Genomic DNA, 21,517 nt, shown 5'->3' with positions numbered 1-21,517 from the left:
CTGGTCACACCTATCCTCAAAAAAACTTCCCTCAATCCAACCTCCCCATCCAACTACCACCCTATTTCCTTACTCCCTCTTGCCTCAAACCTCCTAGAAAAGCTAGTATACGCACGTCTATCCCATTTCCTTACACTAAACTCTCTTCTTAACCCACTGCAATCTGGATTTCGTCCCCATCACTCTACAGAGACTGCAATTGTCAATGTTAACAACGACCTACTTACAGCAAAATCCAAAGGCCACTTCTCTCTGCTTATCCTCTTTGACCTGTCCGCAGTTGTAATAATCCAAGTAGATTATTTTCTGAAAAAAGGAGATGCAGACAACTCAGCTGCTGAACAAACTCAGGCTGAAGTAAAAAAGGTGTGTAACAGTAGCTTTTAACCATAAACCAGAATTTAGGTCATAGTATTTAAGCACTGTGTTTATTTTAATAAAGGATTTGCTAAACAAATGAGTAAAAGTCTTAATTCTCAATGCAATTGTTTAAACCCTTTATATAACATAACAAAACTGAGTACCCTGATATAGTAAAAATAAATATGCATAATAGAAAAAGTAAGAGCTCTAATGTGATGCAAAATAATCCTTAATAGAATAAACAAAGTTATGCACAAAAAAATACCTTTGAGTAGAATATCACTGAGTTTACAGGTCCGTTATCACAGGAAGTAGAACTTAAGAAAAAATGAGAGAGCAGGGATTACTCTCAAAGTTTGCAGAGCAGGAGTGAGCAGGAAGCGTGTTCACAGAGCTGAGGGAGAGAAGCCACACTCGGCTGCAGCTGATGATGTCAGAAGTGTCTCAGTAGAAGGCCTGTCAGATTTCACAGCACATCAGAGCAATAGAAGACTGAGGAATTCAAAATAACAAGCAATGACAGGAAGACACAGGTCAGTATTTATAGGGTGTCAGAATGAGCAGCCATAAGGGGTGGTAATATGACATACCCCCCCCCCCCCCCCTCAAGGAACAACCTCCGGTTGAGAAGAAGAAGGTCGATCCGGGTGACGGCGGTGAAAAAGTGACACCAACCGAGGAGCATGCAAGTTCGTGGCAGGCTCCCAAGAGTCATCAGCAGGGGTAAACCCCTTCCATCTTATGAGATATTGCAGAACCCCACCTACTCTTCTAGAGTCCAAAACAGTTTGAATCTCATACTCAACCTCAGGTTGTACAATGGTCGAAGTCGATGCAGGAGAAGATGTGTCCAAATGTAATGTGGCAGGTTTCACCAATGACATGTGAAAGGTGGGATGAATTTTAAAATGTGCAGGCAAGTCCAAAGTAACTGTATTCGGGTTCTTTGATGCTGTAATAGAGTATGGACCTATAAACAGTGGACTTAGTTTCCTCGAAGGAGCGGATAAGCGTAAGTGTTTGGTGGACAACCAGACCTTTTGTCCAACCTTATACACAGGTGAAGGCCTTTTTCTTAAATCATAATAATGTTTATGAGAATTTTGAGCTACTTCAATATTATCCTTGATAATAGCAAACTTCTCCGAAATAGAATTGAGAGTATCATTCACCGCTGGACAGGTGCTAGTCATATCAGAGAATACATGAAATGAAGGATGAATGCCATAGTTAATAAAGAATGGTGTTTGTTGGGTGGAGGTATTCATAGTGTTATTGTATGAAAATTCCACAAGAGGTAAATAAGTTGACCAATCTTGCTGTTGGGAAGAACAGAAACACCGGAGGTACTGTTCGAGCCACTGGTTAGTGCGCTCCGTCTGTCCATTTGTTTGTGGGTGGTAAGAAGTACTGAGCCTCTGTTGAATATGAAGTGTAGAACATAATTCCCTCCAAAATCTGGAAGTAAATTGTGATCCCCTGTCTGAAACAATAGATGTTGGTAAACCATGCAACTTGATCACTTCTTTTATCAAAAGATCACCTTTTGTTTGTTTTGCTGTGGGTAAAGAGATGCAAGGAATGAAATGAGCCATCTTGGAAAATTGACCCACTACTACTAAAATGGTAGTATAATTGGAAGATTTGGGTAAATCCACAATATAGTCCATTGAAATGTTTGACCATGGTTTACTGGGCACAGGGAGAGATAACAGCAATCCATAAGGTTTGCCTCTTGAGTATTTTGATGTTGCGCAGGTGGTACAAGTAGAGACATAAGTTTTAACATCCTTATTACAAGTAGGCCACCAAAAAGATCTCTTTAGTAGAGATAATGTCTTAGTCACTCCTAAATGACCTGCTAAAGTGGAATCATGTACCATCTGGAGAACAGTGGGTCTACAAGATTTTGGAATATATATCTGGTTGTTATATAAAAGAATACCATTAGAATCTTGATGCAACAGATGCATTGGTTTCTCTGTGTCACTACGTTGTAACTGTTTTAAAGAAGTAGGTGTAAGTTGTAGAATACCTAAGAAACAATCTTCTGGAATGATATGTTGATGTGGTGGTGCGTAGCTGGGTTTATCAGGCAACCTGGATAGGGCATCTGCTTTACCATTATTTCTTCCCAGTCTATAGCAAATAACAAAGTTAAACCGTGAGAAGAAAATACTCCACCTCACCTGACGGGCAGACAGTGTTTTACAAGTTTGCAAATATTGCAAATTTCTAGGATCAGAATAGATTAAAACTGGTTCAGTAGTACCCTCTAGTAAATGCCTCCATTGTTCAAAGGAGGCTTTTATAGATAGGAGTTCTTTTTCGCCTACTGAATAATTCATCTCCGCAGCTGAAAGAACTCTAGAAAAAAAATGCCACAGGATGAAGTACTTGGGTAGTGGAATTGCAAAATAGGGCCAGAAGTGAAGCTAGATTTTAGGAATTCAAAAGCGCTTTGAGCTTCTGAATGCCATTTGAAAGTGTTTTGTACTTTAGTGAGATTAGTCAAAGGTTTTGCAATGTCAGCAAATTTATTAATAAACTTGCGGTAGTACTTAGCAAAACCTAGGAAACGTTGTAATTGTTTCCTAGTCCGAGGTTGTGGCCAATCTTGAATAATTTTCACCTTATTCTGATCCATCTTAATACCAGATGGTGAAATTTGATAGCCTAGGAAGGTAATCTCTGATGAGTTAAAAATACATTTTTCTAATTTGGCAAACAAATGATGAGCTCTTAAACGGGATAAAACTGAACGAACATGTTTTATGTGTTCATCCAAGTTCTTAGAAAAGATCAGAATATCATCCAAATATATGATGATGTAAGTGTCTAATATATCTCTAAAAATATAATTTATGAAATTTTGAAATGTGGCTGGAGCGTTACATAGCCCGAATGGCATGACTTGATATTCAAAGAGACCGTAACGGGTCCTAAAAGCTGTCAGCCATTCATTTCCCTCTTTCATTCTGATCAGGTTATATGCACCACGTAAATCAAGCTTTGTATATATGGTGGCGCCTTGCAATCGTTCTATAATCTCTGGAATGAGAGGTAATGGGTAACGATTCTTTTTGGTACATTTATTCAGTTGACGATAATCAATTATTGGACGTAATGAATTATCCTTATTACGTACAAAAAAACATTCCAGCACCTGCTGGTGAGGTAGATGGCCTAATAAAACCTTTTTTTAAGTTATCATCGATATACTCTTTAAGATGGTTTAATTCAGATTTAGATAAAGGATAAATTCTCCCTATAGGTACTGTGCTACCAGGTAATAACTCAATTGGACAGTCATACTGTCTATGCGGAGGTAATACCTGACTTTCTTTTACATCAAAAACATCACTAAAATCCGAATAGTGAGATGGTAATGAGAGTGAGGATGTATGTAGTATGTGATGATTTTGTAAACAGGTATTTTTACAATAACCAGAATCAAGTTTTATAGATAATGTTTGCCAATCAAAGATAGGGTTATGTTTTACTAACCAGTTCATACCTATGACAACTGGAAACAGAGGTGAGGGTATTATGCCAAAAGACATGTATTCAACATGTGTCTGATTGCAAGTCACCAGTAGAGGTATAGTCTCATGTGTAACTGGACCAGTACTAATTGTGTTACCATCTATGACACGTATAGAAACAAGTTTTTCTTTTGCTATATGTGGTATTTTATTTTTTCCAATTAAACTTATGTCTATATAACAACCAGTTGCTAGATAATAATGGTGGTATTCTAGCGCTAAGAGTGCCCTAAGCTGTAACCGAAAAATGGGGTCTAACCTCCCCCAGAAAAAAGTTATACTGAGACACAGGGATCGGTACAGCGACAGAGGCCAAGGGACAAATATACAAAACTGCCGATACGTTTAAAAATGTGGATTTATTACAATCAGATAAAACAATAAATTGTACAATAAGATAAAACCAAGTGGTGTAGTGGCAAAAATTGCCAAGCAAGTATTAAAACATATATAAAACCATAGGACGGTAAGTAGATTTAAAAAACTTTAAAATCAGAAATAACTTGGCATTCATATAATTAACGTAGAAGTCTAGGGTACATAAAAAGGTTGATAACGCTGTCTGAGAATTCAATGGGTGGAATGTGGTGGGTCAGTGGAGTAGGTTATGGATCCATATTTGGTGTACACTGTGGTGAAGTGTGGGAGGTGCGTACAAAGTTATGCAAAATTATGAGAATAACCCTTTTCAGAGTAGACCTGGATGTGGATGCTTGAAAGCTACCAGAGAACAAATACAATGTAGCTAAATACAACACAGTAAAAATGGTAACAGGTGGAGTGTGACAGAGTGCAACACAGTGAAAATAATAAAACTGGATGTAAAATCACAAATAAAAGGTACACAAGAATTAATGTCGAATGGGAACTAGGACTCCGACATAAAAACATAAAAACAGAAGATATCCAATCAAAAATGGTGAGGGGTCCTAAAAAAACAAATAGGATAAAAATTGAAAGTCAAATTTATAGTCAATGAAAAAATAAAAAATCCAAAAAATGATGCTCAACAAAGGGGGGATGGAGAACAAAGTGAGTGCAAAAATCGGTGCGAAAAAATCGGAAAAGGCAGGCATAAAAAGTTAATCCATTTGTTATCCAAATTGTGACCAATAGGTGATCCAAATATATCACAGTGGTGATAAAAAAATTAAAGTCTAATCACAACAAAACCAGGTGAAAAAAAGAAATATAAAACAAAGTGTAATGGGTGAGACAAGGTAAATTCCAGGGATCCCAATGAACTTTAGGCAATCAGCGGCTCAATATTGTCGTCCCTAGTAGATTCCTGCAACCCAAAATAACAACATAGCGTAATACAGTAAAAAATAGTAATAATCGAGTTGAAAAGATGCTTACCAAAGGGTCTACGCGTTTCGGTCCTCAAAAGACCTTTTTCAAGACTGATCCAGTGGTAAGCAAAGCATCTTTAAATAGGGGTTTGCTGGAATACCCGGATGTGGCTTACAGAACAGAACGCCACTATAGAGATGATAGGGGAAATTATCCCCAAAACTATTATGATGTCCAAAAACATGGAGGAGATCAAAATAATGACTACATCACTAGTTCGAGGCATGGGAATTGGGCAAATTCTGACATGCCAAGAAGAGTTGGAACACATGGAGAATATGAAAAAAGTTCTTATAAACCACATGATATGACGAACTGTAGAAAACCTGATATGTCTGATAGACAGAACGGACATCTTAACAGAAGCTTGTCGAATGCCGACACAAACTCAGGGACGACTTTAAACCAAATCGCCTCATCTTCACATTTTTTAAAAATGAATCAACCAGCAGTAAAGGACAAGAGAAAGAATTAGAGGAGGAGACCTCTGAACCACAAAGGAGACAAAAAAAGAAGACAAGAGGTAAACGTGGGGGAAATAAAACAAAGAGAAATAAGACCCCAAAAACAAGCGATGGGGCAACTGATAATAAGGATCTTACACAAATACCTACATCATCTCGTGGATCCGATAAGAGGGCCACTGAAGATGGAATCTTCAACCTTAGTTCATACGAAATAAAAAAAGAAGAGAAGGAAGTTCTGAAGTATGGCCTCTCTTTTGCTCCGGCAAGGAGCATGGATAAATTCCAAACATTTATGAGTACCAAGGATTTTATAAGGAAATTAACCTTAAAAAGGTACTTCCTAAAAACTGCTCTTGATACAACGATACCCAGAAGCTACACCTCAGCTGATGCTGAAGATCCATATATCCACACGGGTCTCAAACCAAAGTCCAGCTTCTATCCCACCCATGCTAAAGGAAATGCCATAGACGCATTTGAAATCATGGTCACCAAAGATATTAGAGATGTCAAACAAAAGAGTTTGAAAAAGATTAAACACAACCTAACCAAACAACATACAGAGACCATCAGGAAACTTGAGGCGAACAACCAACTAACGATTAAGCCAGCCGATAAAGGCGGGGGCATCGTTATTCTCGACAGGGAGAAATACAATGCAGAGAACCAACGTCTTCTCGACGACCAAAAAACATATCTAAAGCTTAGGAATAACCCTGTGAAACAATATCAAGAAGAACTCAAGGAACTTCTCAAAACAGCCAAAAATTCCGGCATTTTGAACGAAAAAGAGCATAGATATCTAGACATAAAACATCCGATGACACCTATAATATACCATTTACCCAAGATACATAAAACCCTGATAGACCCTCCCGGACGTCCGATTATTTCTGGAATCGGGTCACTCACAAGTAACTTGTCCGAATACGTCGACCAACATCTTCAGAAGTACGTAAAGGCCCTTCCATCATACTTGAAAGATTCCACACAGGTTCTAAACATCCTGGAAGAGATCCCGTGTGAAGAAGGCTACATCATGGCCACCTGTGATGTAGCCGCCTTATATACCAGCATACCCCACAAAGAGGGACTTGAAGCAATAAAATGGTTCTTGGATAAAGATCCCCTGATGTTGGAAGATCAGGCCAAGTTTATATTGAACAGTATTCAACACATTCTACAGCACAACTACTTCTGCAATGAAGGAATATACTACCAACAAATCTGCGGTACAGCTATGGGGACCAGGTTCGCGCCCAGCTATGCCAACTTATATATGGGCAAATGGGAGAGTATATTCTGGGACTCCTGCCCAGCGAGCGCGGACCTGGTCCTCTACCGCAGATATATCGATGATATTCTTATCATCTGGAAAGGTACAACACAAGACCTCATATATACTATTTGGAGCCCAAAAGAAATAGTCTTCCTGGACTTAAAAATAGAAGTCCACAATAGCAAATGGGAAACGTCCACGCACTTCAAAACAGTTGATAGTAACAACTATGTGCATTACAATAGTTGCCATCATGAAAAATGGATAAACAACATCCCCAAAAGCCAATTTTTAAGAGTTCGAAAAAACTGTTCGAACATCCAGACCTGGGAGAAACAAGTGACCCGTCTAAAAGAAAAGTTTGTAGAACGAGGCTATAAGGAAGAAGATCTAAACCTCAAGATAGAGGAAGTAAGAAAGGTGGAAAGGAAAGATCTAACAAAATACAAAGAAAAGAAAGGATACGGGACAGAAGGAAGACTCAATGTACCAATGATCACAGAGTACAGCAGTAACAGATATATTATGGAAATTTTTTTTAAAAAACACTGGCATCTGCTGAAGGACGACGAGATCATTGGAAACTTACTCCCTGATCGACCCAGTTTTGTATATAAAAAAACAAGTAACCTAAAAAACGTATTAGCTCCAAGCTTGCTTCGAAAGAAAAAAACAAAAACACACGACTTACAGGGAAAACCACTGAAAGGGTATTTCCCATGCCACTCTTGTAAAGCTTGCAAGAGAGGGATTAAGACTAAACAAGTCCATTCATTCCAAACTGGAGAAGAATTTACAATTAAGGACCTTATCAGATGCAAAGACACAGGGGTCATCTATCTCATCGAGTGTTCCTGTGGCCTCCAGTATGTTGGCCAGACTTCAAGAAGCCTCAGAGATAGGCTGAGAGAGCATATATTACTGATCGAAAAGCAAAATAAGGACACCATACTATATAAACATTTTTCAGATAAACACAATGGCAGAATACAGGAGATGAGATTCATGGGCATACAAAAAATAATGAAAAATTGGAGGGGAGGGGACTTTGAAAAAATCCTTCTCAGGGCAGAGTCGAAATGGATTTTCCTTTTGGACTGCCTACACCCAAAAGGTCTAAACAATAAAGAGGACCTGGCCCACCTCTTTAATCAGTAATGAGAATCCACTCCTATGCCCACCTATGACTCAAATCAAACGTTAGGTCTCACCAACTTTCCTCCCCCATACATGAAAACATCCAACTTAAACTCATCTGAACCTTAGATAGTTAGTTAGGAATACCTTCCCTCCTAAAAGAATTACTACACGCACTCCTAGATATAACAGGACAAATGGTATATTACCCTACGATCACATAATAGAAGTTCCCTCTACACAAATGCTATGTATACAAATACCCTTGTCGGGTCCAATTTTAACCCGATAGGTTCATCAATCCCTGCTCATACACATTCATCAGTTCTCCTTATATGTAAGTGACACCTGATATTATGCTCGACTTCGAAATGCCAATCAACCAACCTCTCATTAAAGTAACAACTAAATATAGAATAACCCCAATTTTGACCTTAAAAGTCTAGTCCGCTCCTATTTTTCTAAGTTATTGCCTCTTGATTGATAATATATCGCAAACAAAAGGTCCAAACGGGCTAAGATACACCTATAATTAACTTCACACTTAACAAACACTAATATATTTGAGTACCCATATTAGGATAACATTGCCAACCCTAACTGCTATTTTCTAAAGTAAATACGATATCACATCCAATAGATTTTTTTTTCTGTAGCGAAAAACATTTCCTCAATGTCACCAACATAAGCAATCTGATCATAGGCACTACCTATGAACGATTGGTCTCTATACCATACAAAAATTATAGCAAAACCACTGCCTGGTACCAGTTCACGATAACCCAAGGCACCATATCAATCCACTTTTCAAAACGTGGATAACAAAATATACTGTTATTTGACCAAAATACCCTGCCTAATAAGTAATTGGGCCATGATGTTATGATAATGTCATATACTGTACACATGTATGAATACATATCAAGACCCGTTGAGTCCAAAATAGGGCACTCGAAACTTCCAATATATAGAGACGGTCCAAACAGTGACCGTGCTCTGTATTATATTTTATTTTCAGTTACTTTTGATTACCATAAGTGTTGCAAAATACACTTAAGAGATACATATGGCATCTCCAACTGACAATTGTGTTTCTTTTTGCAAGTACCCAAAAGGCAGGGGGTCTGGGGTTATCGCCGCTAATTGGTTAGCATGCTGCAACATTTGTTTCAATTTGGATGTACTGAATATCAGGTGAGGATACAGAGGCATGCTAGTCTGGTCCGTAAACCGGAAGTGAAGTCACGACTTTCGTTTTCTGTTTTTTGATACATCCAAATACATGCAATAATGTTGCCAGTAGATGTTTCAGTAGATGTGGCTGGAGCAGGGTGTTTCAGTAGATGTGGCTGGAGCAGGGTTAGGAATACTGTTGTATCTTTTGCTAGATGACTCATAAGAAAGTTTCTCAACCCTTCTTTCCCTATATCTCCTATCTAATTTTATTGCTAAATCATATAGGGCATCTAAGGATACAGGTAAGTCTAATCTAGCAAGTTCATCTTTTAGGGATTCATTTAAGCCCAAGCGAAATTGATTTCTTAAAGAAACTTTGTTCCATTCAGAATCCCTGGCATACCGTTTGAACTTAGTAATAAAGTCCTCCACAGGTCTTTTAGCTTGTTTTAAATTTCTTAGGGCTTTTTCAGCTGTTGCCTGTCTATAAGGATCCTCATACAATGCTGACAATGCATCAAAAAAGACCTGAAAATTATTTAGTATTGGATCTTGTGATTCAAAATAACTATCAGCCCACGCACGGGGTTCTCCCCTTAAATAAGTTATGATAGTTAAAACCTTCTGTTTGTCAGTACTATATGTTTTTGGTTTTAGGGAAAAAAGGAGTAGACAGGCGTTTTTAAACTCCCTATACTTTGATCTATCACCAGTAAAAATTTCAGGGTGTAACACCTGTGGTTCAGGTGTAGTAGCTGACATTTTAACTGCAATTTCCTGAGAAATAAAGGCTCTTAGATTTTGTATATCTAATTGAGTCTCTCTGAGACCTTGGCTTATATTATCAACTCTTTGGGATAATGTATAAACTGCTTGAGCGAGTTCAGCTGGGTCCACTTGCATTTTTTAGGCTTGTTATTATGTAATAATCCAAGTAGATTATTTTCTGAAAAAAGGAGATGCAGACAACTCATCTGCTGAACAAACTCAGGCTGAAGTAAAAAAGGTGTGTAACAGTAGCTTTTAACCATAAACCACAACTTAGGTCATAGTATTTAAGCACTGTGTTTATTTTAATAAAGGATTTGCTAAACAAATGAGTAAAAGTCTTAATTCTCAATGCAATTGTTTAAACCCTTTATATAACATAACAAAACTGAGTACCCTGATATAGTAAAAATAAATATGCATAATAGAAAAAGTAAGAGCTCTAATGTGATGCAAAATAATCCTTAATAGAATAAACAAAGTTATGCACAAAAAAATACCTTTGAGTAGAATATCACTGAGTTTACAGGTCCGTTATCACAGGAAGTAGAACTTAAGAAAAAATGAGAGAGCAGGGATTACTCTCAAAGTTTGCAGAGCAGGAGTGAGCAGGAAGCGTGTTCACAGAGCTGAGGGAGAGAAGCCACACTCGGCTGCAGCTGATGATGTCAGAAGTGTCTCAGTAGAAGGCCTGTCAGATTTCACAGCACATCAGAGCAATAGAAGACTGAGGAATTCAAAATAACAAGCAATGACAGGAAGACACAGGTCAGTATTTATAGGGTGTCAGAATGAGCAGCCATAAGGGGTGGTAATATGACAGCAGTCTTTGACACTGTTGACCACCCTCTTCTGCTCCAAACCCTCCAATCCTTCGGCATCTGCGACACAGCTCTCTCGTGGTTCTCTTCCTATCTAACTAACCGTACATTTAGTGTAGCCTTCTCCGGAGCATTCTCTGCCCCGTTACCACTTTCTGTTGGGGTACCTCAAGGCTCTGTCCTCGGTCCCCTTCTCTTTTCAATCTACACATCATCATTAGGTTCCTTAATAAAGTCCCATGGGTTTCAATATCGTTTGTATGCCGATGACACCCAAATCTACCTCTCTGCACCAGACCTACCTCCTTCCTTACTAACCCGTGTCACTAACTGTCTTTCTCATATTTCATCTTGGATGTCCTCTCACTACCTTAAGCTAAATCTCTCCAAAACTGAACTCCTTATTTTTCCCCCTTCTTCCAATGTCTCCACCCCCAAAATTTCTATAACTGTTGATAATTCCATCATTACTCCTACCCCGCATGCCTGATGTCTTGGGGTCAAACTTGACTCAGATCTTTCCTTCACTCCTCACATTCAGTCCTTGGCTAAAGCTAAAATTAGACATTTCCTTACACAATATACAACTAAGATTTTAATCCACTCTCTCATCCTTTCCCGCTTCGACTACTCCAACTCCGTCCTCTCTGGTCTACCTAGCTGCCGCATAGCTCCTTTACAATCCATTATAAATGCCTCTGCCAGGCTCATCTTCCTTACTCGTCGATCTTCATCTGCTGCGCCTCTCTGCCAATACCTTCACTGGCTTCCTCTTGCCTCTAGGATTAAACACAAAATCCTCACTCTGACATACAAAGCTCTCAACTGCACTGCCCCCCCCCTACATTTCAGAACTTGTCTCCAGATACTCTCTCTCCCGTCCCCTTCGATCAGCTCAGGATCTCCTCCTCTCTTGTTACTTCCTCAAATTCCCGTCTACAGGACTTCTCCAGACTGGCCCCCATCTTGTGGAACTCCCTGCCTCGCTCCACAAGACTCTCCCCTAGTTTTAACAGCTTCAAGCGCTCCCTAAAAACTGTACTATTCAGGGATGCTTACAACCAACACTAACCTTTCCTAACTTCATTGCTTTCCCCTTAAACCCCTTAGAATGTAAGCCTATGAGCCCAGCTGCCTGCAGATAGCCTTCATAAGAGCCGACTACAACAGTGAAACTCTCGGCAGGGCCCTCTACCCACTCGATCCCTGTAAAAGCTATCCTGTATATTGACTATTTACAGCGCTGCTGAATCTGTTGGCGCTGTACAAATACCTGATAATAATACATGCATATACATGTCTAAATATGTAATATGTATTTATAGATACATGAAAAAGAAGAAAAGAGGGCGCCCAATGGTGAAGTATGTCACAATATTAATACTGGTGAAGGTGAAAGAAAAAGGACCATACTTACAATTGGAGATGCACAAATGTGCTTTATGTGCGTTCTGAACTCGTTAGGAACCATCCAGATGACTATTCGGTTTGAGACGTCCCCATTTTGCGATCCACTGGTCTTATAGTGAATACCCAGGATGATTTATCTTTTATCAGATGGAACTAGATGTCTGAGTAAAACAGGTACAACTCAAGTAAAAGAGGCTATTTCCACCTCTATCAGTGAATCTCCAATCCTGGCAATATAATAAAATTGCTTATTGATATATTTGGAGGTGTCTATGATATTTTATTGCTAGGCGCATCCAGTGTGGGGTGTATTTATGTATTTGTATATGTATATATGTTTTTACAGACATATATACACATATAAACACATAAATACATATGTAAACACATATAGGCATATATAAAAGTGCATTGGAGCCCTTTGCAGTTAAGTAGATGAAAACATGAAAAACCTATTTATGCAATATTCATATCTAATATAGTGTTATACTGTGTATTAACTGTAAATATTTTACATTCCAATGTTCTGCACATAGCAGAATATGTTCTTTTTTTATTTTAATATTTTTATTGAGGGTGAAAAAGTTTACAAATATAAAATGCATGGTACAATCATCAATACAAATATGTATGGCATATTTGAGAACATATAATGCACCTGAGACAAAAATCAAATAACTTTACCCCTCATTTTCTCCCCTCATCTTAACATGGTAGATCACTCTTGGATCTTAGATATGAGAATAGAATTTTATAGGGGTTTAACATAGAGCAGTGATATAAAATAAACAGAAAAATTGCATCTCTGAAAATAACAATGCTATGTTAGAATGGGTCTTCTTATTTTAAGATAGAGGATGCAAAAGCCCTACTTGGGTACTCATTTGGTAGATAGAAATATTAATACAAATACAATCAAGCCCTATATATTGAATAACAGTGGTGTATAAAGGAGAAAGATATCAACCGTTGATGGGTAATAAGTTGAGTTGCTTCATGTGATAAAGGTTAATTAGTGATTTAGTATATTTATGGATGTTAAGGTATACCTCTAACATCTGTGAAAGATTGGCGACAGATTGAGCTTAAGTGAACAAGTTAGACAGCAATGTTCCACTACTGAGGTATTCTATAAGTTATTTGTTGGTGGAAAATTGCTAATATCTATGTGTATGAGAATGTTCTAAAATATGGTAGGGAAAGGAGATTAGTTGTTCTAGTACTCAAAGGGAGAGTGTATGATTGCCTAGTGGAGTGGTAGTGGAAAAGTATATGTAAATATATATGGCACTATTTTGGGTATGTTAGTGCGGTAAAAAGAAAAAACATAATATAAAGTAAACAAAGATAGCGGTTTAACCATCCTAGATGTCATTAAACTGTAACAAAATGCTCCATATACATAATAATACATTTTAATAAAGGACAGTTCTTGGTGCTTTGTAAAGGTATATTTAACCCCTGCGACCGGCTCCGGTCACAAACCGCAGGAAGTAGGTTAATTTAGTAAGAAAATACTTAAGGAACCTCTGTGGCATGTTATCAGTATTGTTGATGATGTTGACTGATATTCTTCCCTTATAATTATAACATTGCTAAATATAATATAAAAACAAGCGTTCTATAACAATAGGTGAATCATGGCTAAACAACTCAGGGCATATTAAGATTGCTTCTTCTTTTCGTCTAGTAAACCCTGTGCGTTAAGAGAAGGCTTACGCTAGACTTCTGCTCCTGAACATAGTCTGCAGGAGGAAACAACGTCCCAATGTCCCTATCCTTGCCACCAATGACGTGGGAGTGGTGCTGAGCTAGTGATGTTGAGATTCCTGAGCCATTATCCGCCACCAGCTTTCCAGGTTGATTGCTCGAGGGGGGCTCGAGGGGGGTGGCGTTGCCTATATATGAGCCACCGCTCTAGGCCTCCTGCTTCCAATGTCGGGCTCAAACTTCACAAATACAGAGCAATTTTTCTTGAATTAAAGTGCTGTTAGGCAGTCTACCCTTGTAGACAGTTGATTATGTTGTTGTGCTGTAGGATCTCTCTTTTAACCGGCGGATTTCAAGTGTTCAGTAGGAGCTTAGGTAAAATGCGACCATGTAAGATCGCATTTCGAACACGCCCCCCAGCAGAAAGAATATGTTCTATGTATTTCTAAATAGATATTACTATATATATCTCTATACCTTTATATAATCATCTATATATATATATATATATATATATATATATATTGTACCAAAATACCATCAGATATATGTAGCAATATGTATTTATGAATAAATAGAACATATTCTGCTATGTGAAGAACACCAGAATGAGAAATATTCATATTTTCATGTAGGGTTAATGCACTTGAGAATATGAGAATACGTGCAAGTAGGGTGGTTTTTTCCCACTTTTTTTGCTCTAATGACTTCTGTGGGGGATACGTTCTTGCGATCGAAATATTCAAAGTTTGGCTTTCTGCGTGCATCGGGTAAGCGTACATTCAACTTGTAATACAAATGCCACCCAACGCAAATACCTTACTTCTAGGGGAGTTAGCGCGCAAATGGGAGCATTAAATACTGCTCCATTTGTAATCTGGCCCTAAATGTCTTATGCCAAGGATATACACTATATGGCCAAAATAATTTGGATACCCCAACTAGCTATTGAATTTAAGTGTGTCAGCCACACCCATTTCTAAGAGGTGCATAAAATACAGCACATAGCCATGAAATATCCATAGAACAACAATGGCAGTACAATGCGTCATACTGAAGAGCTTAGTGACTTTAAACGTGGCACTGTCATAGGATGCTACTTTTTCTACAAGTAAGTTTGTGAAATTTCTGCCCTACTAGATCTGAATCAATCAACTGTACGTGTATTATTGTGAAGTGGAAGTGTATAGGAGCAACAATAGCTCAACCACAAAGAGGAAGACCACACAAGCTCACAGGGTGGAGCTGCTAAGTGAGTGGAGCTGCCAAGTGCTGAAGCGCATAGCACATAAAAATCAATCATCATCTGTTGCATCACTCCCTACAGAGTTCTAAACTGTCTCTGGAAGCAAAATCAGCACAATAACTGCACTGGAAGCTTCATAAAATTGGTTTCCATGACTGAACAGATGTACACAAGCCTCATATCAACATGCGCAATGGCAAGCGTCAGCTGGAGTGGTGTAAAAGCATATCACCACTGGACTTAATGGAAATGTGTTCACTGGAGGGATGAATCAAGGTTCACTTTCTGGCAGTCTGATGGAAGAATCGGTGTGTGGCAGATGCCAGAAGAATGCTACCTACCAGAATGCATAGTGCCTAAAGTGAAAGAAATGTTTTAGCTTCTTACGTCATATCAGCTTATATTTCCTAAAAAGTGGGTTCTCTTTAGCTTGATGACCATAATAATGAATAGGCTGTGCAAACTATTAGTGTGGATAAAGAGTTGCATACATTCATTGGGCCTCATTTGACTGATCATAATTGGTTAAGACTATATGATAAACTCAGTAAAATACCATCACTCCCCAAAGACTACATTTGTTATTTCTGCAGAAATCCAACCAGTGGTGATGTGGCCATGTGAATAGCAGAATAAGCCATATGTGGTTGTAGTGTCCAGACACTTCTAAATATTGGCTATCTGTGATTTCTGAAAATGAAATAGTCTTTCAAACAAGTTTCCCTTTGAAACCATTGCAATGGCTTTTAAGCTAAATTATCCTCTGGTATCTAAACTTTTTCAAATAATGACAATCAGCGCCAGATTTTTAATAGCAAACATCGGAAACAAAAAAAGACACCATCATTGCATATGTGGAGAGTAAAGGTCACGGAATTCCTAGAATTTGAAGAATATTATTGTACACATCAAAGTAACCATGAACAAATTTGCCATAATGGAATCCATGTTGGCCACATATGTGGGATAGCTCTCGTATGAACTTTATGTTTGTTCCCCTGACTTTACGTACTCATTATTGGATACCGTTATAGTTGTTTGTTTTAGTTGCTTAAAAAGAAAAAAAAAACCCAGCTTTTAATTAAGTTGTTACTCAAATAGACTTCTGTTTGACTATACTTTTTATATTGTACTTCAACTCTTCTTCAATAAAGCTGGTTTAAAAAAAATGCTCTAATATGTTAGAACATGTTACTGTTGCTTGTGTATAACTGTGTGTTTAATCCCGGCAGATGGATTAATGACATAGTCAAAGGCAGCTCCAGAGCAGCAGTGCACTACCAAGAGCTATCTGAATGCATCAGGTGAGCCAATGACAAGAGACTTATGTGTGTAGCCACCAATCCCCAGCTGGCTCCCAGTAGTGAATGACATTCTTTTTTTAACAAAGGATACAGAGAACAAAGAAAATGAATTTAAAAGTGTCTTAAAATTACATGTTCTATCTGAATGTATATTTACTTTTAACGTTCCAATCCTTAAAATGTTCAGGAAGATTTTTTTAATGAAAAAGATTCGCATTTCCTGAATTAGTCATAACTGATAAAAAGTAAAACCAATCATTCAGTTTACGTGTTTCTACATGCACATTTCTTTACATGCACTTTAAAGGAAATCACTTTAGGCAGTTCTCATGAGACAAAACAAAGTCAACATCAGGAATTTGTTGCTGACTTTTCTTTTTTGTAACTTTTGTTCAGGTTCATCTGAGCTTATTTTTATACTGTATTAAATGTCCTTAATATGTTCTCTTCATGTATTTCTGTCACAAGGTGCTGTTAAATCTGCAGTTACATCTGTCAAAGTATCTGTGTAAGATATTTTACTTTTAAAAGCAGTTTAATAAGCTGAAGATATTTTAACTAAAGGGATTCACTAAATTTAGAAATTCTGCAAATCAACAAAAGATTTGTTTCATAGTATATGAAACACTATACAAATAGCAATCATTTTCTAAATAAAGTAGGCTCATACTAGCAGATGAACAGTCACTTACTAGCATTTTTCAACATATTCAACTACTGATCAACCATAAACACTCAGCCAACATGTAGCACCTCAAATTCTCATGCATTAATAGGCACTAAACACATAGCTATTGACTGATACACAAGAACATAAACACTCAGGCATTACCATGGCAATAGACATACAACTTCTAACAGTTGCAACATACACAGCCACTGACAAGCACAGAACGTATACTTCCAGAGGCACTAACCCGTCCACTGTCCTGAGCCATTATACTGCAGCTGCAAACACATAACCAACAGCATGGGTGGGTGCAGCTGGCATTTTATATGCAGGGCAGCAGGCACTGATTTCAGAACTTTAACATTTAATCTACCATTAGAACTCTTCAACATTTTTTATCTTGATGTATCAGAGAAAGAGAACAACATATTGGACTTGAGCAGCTCCAAAAAATTAATGGAAATTTGTTTCTCCGAATATTCGTCTGCTGCTTTATTTGGTGTTAATTTTGTTTTAAACAAAATTAATACTGAATATTTGTGGAACATTTCCATTTGTTTCTGTTAAACAAATGTAAATCTTCTTTTGCTACAGGTGAAAATGTTCACCTCTAGCATTAAACTTACCTCTAGCGCACTGGAGAGTCGTGCTAACCCCAATCCTTGTTCTCAGAGCCCGGACCGCACTAACAGGATGCTTAGCGCAGTGGATCCCAGGGCCTGTGTTAAAGGACCTTCTTCTTTAACGCAGGCTCTGGGATCTGCCACACTAAGCCTCCTATTAGCACAGCTGGGACTCTGAGTAGGAGGATTGAGGTTAGCACGACTCTCCAATGCGCTAGAGGTATTTAACCCCTTAAAGGTAATTTAAAGAAAACGAATGACAAATTTTCATTAAATTTTGTTTTGTGAAAATGAAATAAATATCTGTTTTTCTTACATATTTGCATACGTAACAAAATGATTGCACATCTCTATAACATATGATCTAGTGGTAGGAATGTGAGCAGACTTCATGAGCTTTTTGGTTATTATCTAACATTAAACTTTAACATTTCCTGCTTTAAAATAAGAGTCTGAATGTTGCTATCTCATTTAACAGTGTCCTGGATTCAATAAAACCCTACAGTGAAACTTAATAACTTGCAGAAAAAAACTTGACACAACATTGCAATTAGAAAATTGTGGAATTTATAAAGATTTGTACCTGCCTTCATCTCATTTGTCAGCTGCGAGTCACTTTTTATCTAATTGATCCCAGGGACTAAAATATGTCTATTGTGTGCCATCAATGGTCTGTGGTGTGGAGAGACCCAACAAAGAGCTCCCACCCTCGGGCCATGGAGAACCTTCGAGTCAGTAATGTTTTTTGTCCTTTTACTTTATTGGCTCAGACATGTACCATGACAATGGAATTCATACACCTGTTTGATTTGTACAATACATGCTCCAAACGCTGTGTACTGCAGCTTAATTAATCTGTTAAGGGTTGTTACATGTGGTCATACACAAGGCTCTTGTGTTCACATAGCATTATGGCTGCTTTAAAAGCTGAGAAATATTTGTATCAGTAAATGCCCTATAGATAGGGTTGGTCGGACTAAAACTTCCACCCTAAACAAAGGTTGCCACCATTTTCTAAAAAAATAGATTTAATGTTATTTTATTTGGGAACTAGAGTTGTTGTTACTACTGATTCAAACTAATCAGCTATATATATAGGTATTTTTTTCTGATGAGTAAGGGATCTTACTGATCATGCATTTATAGTCTATTCATGGGGCTAGATTTATAAAGCTGCGAATGCAGGTGTTCCGCGCGAGCCTTCAGGCTCGACGGAAACAAAAGTTAAAAAGCAGTGGTCGTAAGTTCGGGGCCGCAAATGTGCAGTGGGCGGCATTGCACAAGCATTTCACCAGAATCAACCAATGACAAAGTGTTACTCTTGATTTGTGCAACTTATCATCTGAAAGCACTAACAATGGCCTAGATTACCAGTGGAGCGCAAAATTGCGCTTTTGCAAGCGTCATATTTGCGCTCCACTCAGTATTACCTGCGCATGCAAATGTGCGCTGGTATTATAAGTTCAGCGCATGGAAGCTCGTTCCAATGGGAGCCTCGTTCTGATTCCTCTAGACAAAGCAAAGAACCTAGTGCAGCGCAGCAGGTAAGTCGCACAGTGTTGGGCAGAATATTTAAAATATATATGTATATATGTATATGAATATATACATATATATTCATCTCGGAGTTCAGCTGATTTTCTTCATTACAAATTCATCTTGAACTCCTACTATTCTGCCCTTAATCTCCATAAGCAACACTACTTCTCTACTCTTATCTCTAATCTTTCTTCAAACCCAAAACGTCTGTTCTCCACTTTCAATACTCTTCTCCGCCCTCTCCCACCTCCTAATACAACTTCTTTGTCAGACTTTGCCAGCCACTTCATTTACAAAATCGACTCCATCAGAAACTAAATCAGCTCTCAACATAATTCCATTCTCTCCCCTCAAATGCTCTCAATCAACCACAACCCACATAACCTTAAACTTAGCTCATTCTCCTCTGTTACTGAGGAAGACATTTCGGCACTTATACTGTGCTCTTACCTCACTACCTGTCCCCTTGACCCTATCCCCTCACAGCTACTCCCCTCCCTCTCTGCTACCATTACTCCTATACTCACACACATTTTCAACCTCTCCCTCAGCACCGGTATATTTCCCTCATCTCTGAAACATGCACTAGTCACACCTATCCTCAAAAAACCTTCCCTTGATCCTACCTCCCCATCCAACTACCGCCCTATTTCCATCCTCCCTCTGGCCTCAAAGCTTCTTTAAAAACTAATATATGCACGCCTATCCCATTTCCTTACATCAAACTCCCTCCTTGACCCACTGCAATCTGGATTTCATCCCCATCACTTCACAGAGACAGCAATTGTTAAGGTTACCAACAACCTACTTACAGCAAAATCAAAAGGCCACTTTTCTCTGCTTATCCTCCTTGATCTGTCCGCAGCCTTTGACACTGTTGACCACCCTCTTTTGCTCCAAACCCTCCAATCCTTTGGGATTTGTGACACAGCCCTCTCGTGGCTCTCTTCCTACCTGTCAAACCATACCTTTAGTGTAGCCTTCTCTGGGGGCTCCTCTGCCCCATCACCACTTTCTGTCGGAGTACTGCAAGACTCTGTCCTCAGTCCCCTCCTCTTCTCAATCTACACATCATCACTAGGTTCCCTAAAAAAGTCCCACGGTTTCCAATATAATTTGTATGCCAACGACACCCAAATCTACTTCTCTGCACCAGACCTATCTCCTTCCTTGCTAACCCATGTCACTAACTGTCTTTCTCACATCTCTTGCAGGATGTCCTCTCACTACCTCAAGCTAAATCTCTCCAAAACTGAGCTACTTATTTCCCCCCCTTCCAAAATCTCCACCCCCAATCTCTCTATAACTGTCGACAACTCCATCATTACCCCTACCCCGCATGCCTGATGTCTCGGGGTCACATTTGACTCCGATCTTTCTTTCACTCCTCACATTCAGTCCTTGGCTAAAGCCAGCTGCTTCCACCTTAAAAACATCTCTAAAATTAGACACTTCCTTACACAAGACACAACTAAGGTTTTAATCCACTCTCTCATCCTTTCCTGCCTCGATTACTGAAACTCTGTCCTCTCTGGTCTCCCCACCTGCCGCCTAGCTCCTTTATAATCCATAATGAATGCCTCTACCAGGCTCATCTTCCTTACACATCACTCTTCAACTGCAGCACCTCTCTGCCAATCCCTTCACTGGCTTCCTCTTGCCTCTAGGATCAAACACAAAATTCGCACTCTTACATACTATGCCCTCAACTGCACTGCTCCCCCTATATCTCAGACCTTGTCTCCAGATACTCTCCCTCCCGTCCCCTTCGCTCTGCTCATGACCTCCTACTCTCCTCCTCTCTTGTTACCTCATCACACTCCCATTTACAGGACTTCTCCAGACTGGCTCCCATCTTGTGGAACTCTCTGCCTCACTCCACAAGACTCTCCCCTAGTTTTGAAAGCTTCAAGCGCTCCCTAAAGACTCTACTGTTCAGGGATGCATACAACCTACGCTAACCTTTCTTTATACCAGTTCCTCTCCTCCATCGCTATCCCCTGAACCCCCTTAGCATGTAAGCCTAAGAGTCCAGCTGTTTGTAGATCACCTTCTTAAGAGCTGACTACAACAGTGCAACTCTTGGCAGGGCCAATGTATAGACCG

The sequence above is a fragment of the Bombina bombina genome, chromosome 4 (genome assembly GCF_027579735.1).
Source record: "Bombina bombina isolate aBomBom1 chromosome 4, aBomBom1.pri, whole genome shotgun sequence".
In the NCBI taxonomy this organism is placed as follows: domain Eukaryota; kingdom Metazoa; phylum Chordata; class Amphibia; order Anura; family Bombinatoridae; genus Bombina; species Bombina bombina.
Note: the sequence above shows the minus strand (reverse complement) of the source record.